The sequence below is a fragment of the Ictidomys tridecemlineatus genome, chromosome X (genome assembly GCF_052094955.1).
Source record: "Ictidomys tridecemlineatus isolate mIctTri1 chromosome X, mIctTri1.hap1, whole genome shotgun sequence".
NCBI lineage: Eukaryota > Metazoa > Chordata > Mammalia > Rodentia > Sciuridae > Ictidomys > Ictidomys tridecemlineatus.
Genome location: NC_135493.1, coordinates 20064464 through 20067273, shown reverse-complemented (window position 1 = coordinate 20067273; position 2810 = coordinate 20064464). Strand labels below are relative to the sequence as shown.

General features: G+C 40.3%; 1 pseudogene; it reads right to left on the bottom strand.

Annotated features, from left to right (window-relative positions):
• Positions 1–389: 389 nt before the first annotated feature.
• Positions 390–1618, bottom strand: LOC101962064 (3-hydroxyisobutyrate dehydrogenase, mitochondrial pseudogene; annotated as a pseudogene).
• Positions 1619–2810: the final 1192 nt, after the last annotated feature.

Below are 2810 nucleotides of genomic sequence, written 5' to 3'. Positions count from 1 at the left end.
GAATTATAAAACAAGCAGCAACAAGTCCTCTGGCTTTATCAACTCCCTGGAAAATAAATCTGTAACCTCAGGAATGCAAGATACCAGCTCGTGGTTAACAGGACAAACTTCCTGAGGAACACAGGTAGTAATTCACTATACTTCCTTTCTCTAACTCCTTTCCTCACAGCAATTTCTTTTCTTTCCTTTAAGATGGGTTTCACCCTATTAACAAAACATTTGGCAATATTTTATTTTATTTGCTAAGTAAATTTTCTGTTCAAAGTATTCAACGAGTTAGTAGAAGATACTCAAAGATCAAACTTTTTTAAAAAGGTTAATTCAGCTAGTTAGCGGAAACCATCAGTGGCCAGCAGGAAAAAAAAAAAAGTTTTCCCCCCAGTAATATGTTTGCTAAATAGACAAAAAGAATAAGCAGTTAAAAATGGGTGGAAAATCCTAGGGAGTACTTAACACAGATAATCAAAAGAGACTGATGACCTTTGATTAAACCCATTTACTTGTGGATGAGCTAGGAGGTGGCTTCAAGATAGTCTGGTTCCCAACAATGTCCTCGGCCAAAGGGCATGTTCAGAAGTTCTCCTCCTCCCGTAGAAACTGGAACACAGATGAGAAGTCTTTTTTGGAATAGCCCTTTGCACACATCATTCTGTAGATCTGATGGGCTAGACTGCCCAGAAGGATTGGGCTCTTTGTGCTGGTAGCAGAGTCTTGTGCCAATCCCAGATCCTTAGCCATGAGTGTTGTTCCAAATCCACCCTGATAGTTATTAGCAGAGGGAACTCCATCCATCACTGCAGGAACAGGATTATAAGTGTCGCTTGACCAACACCGTCCTGAACTCATATTTAGGATTTTAGCCAATAGTTTTGGGTCAAGCCCTAACCTGATTCCAAGATTCATAGCTTCAGCGGTTCCAATCATACTAATAGCTAACTGCATGTTGTCGCAGATCTTTGCAGCCTGCCCGGTCCCAACAGCTCCACAAAACAGCACATTGGAGCCCATGCACCCCAGCAGCTCTTGGGCAGCAGCAAATTCCTCTTCGACTCCTCCTACCATAAACATTAGGTTCCCAGACCAAGCAGCTCCCACACCACCAGAAACAGGGGCATCCATGAAAACTGCTCCCATTTTCTCAACTTCTTTGGCCAATTCTTTTGAAACTGAAGGATCAATAGTACTGGAATCTATTAATAATGAGCCTTTCTTCACTTTTTTTAGAATTCCGTTTGTTCCAGAATAAGCTTCTACAGCATTGATACTGGTAGGCAGCATTGTAATAATCCTGTGAGCCTTTTCAGCTACATCTGCTGGGGAAGACACTACCTGTTCACCTGCCTCTTGAAACTCTTTGCATGCATCAGGGAATACATCACAAATAATGAGCGGATAAGCATGTTTCATGAAGTTTTTTTGCCATTGGATTCCCCATGTTGCCCAGTCCAATGAATCCAACTGGAGTCTTAGAAGCCATTGACCTAGAACACACCGCTGCAAGGCTGGCTGCTGCCGGCCGCTGCCTGTGGCTCCAGTACCGGAGGCTAGAGGTGGCTCCTTGGAGCCGCTAGGAAGCTGCCATGCTGCCCCAGCCCCGCCTCCCCGCGGTGACCTCCACCGCCTCCCAGCTAGCCCACAGACTAATTGTCAACCTTTTGCTGGAAAAGTAAAACAGTAGGCACTAGATGGTGTACCTAAATGCTTGTCCTGTCATATATGACATAACTAAAGACTGTTTTCATCTGCTTTACTTTAATGATCAAGGATTTTTGGCATTTCAAATTGCTACTGCCCAAGGATTCCCTGTTAGAACTGTAGTCCAAGAAGCCGCAGGAGTCCTGAAGAACTACACTGCAGCACCCCCACACGACACACACACATAAATACTTCTAATCCTAGAATACTTCAACTCTATGGAATGATTGATGGTATACACTCAGGTTTACCTCAAACTTCATAAAGTGCTTACATGCACACTTGCCACTTCAGCTACATCCTCTTGGCTTATGAATCATTGAAGAATCTTCTTATTAATAATAGCTATGATCATTTACTGAACATTTGAATAAGGCACTGCTGTACATTATTTTATTGTATTATCCAAACAACCCTATTTTATACATTTTCCCATTATCACATCCATTTTCCAGATGAAAAACTGAGATACAGAGAAGTTCCAGTTCACAAAATTAGCAAGCAGCAGTTCTGATTCCAACTGAAAATTGTGTCATAGCAAAGCTCACTCAAATATTAAGCTACTCTATTTTTTGATAATCTTTTTTATTTTATTTATTCTAATTTGTTAGATATGACAGCAGAATGCATTATAATTCATATTACACATATAGAACACAAGTTTTTATATCTCTGGTTGTACACAAAGTAAAGTCACACCATTCTAAGTTTTATCATGTCCAGAGATTGGGCTCACTTAGAAAAGGAGACTGAGCCATGATTGCAGCCCCTAACATTTTATAGTAAAAACACTATAAAATTTACCTTTCCATGACATTAGGAGCAAAAGAAGCATGTGATCACGCTTAGGAAATTATTTCAAGAAAAGAAAGGGAATGACTCACTAGGAGAACCTACTTATCAAAATATTTACCTGGATAGTTTGTAATCATAGTAGAGCAAACAAGGGAAATAATAATTTATTTCCCAGGGACTGTGTCCCTTGATTATCCCAAAGACAAGAACTTCTTGGCAATTGAATTTATAGCCACTAAATATTTTCATTGCGATGCTTGTTTTCTTATTCAAATATTGTAGTCCAATTGGAAATATCTGGAACTGCAAGGAAAGCCTTG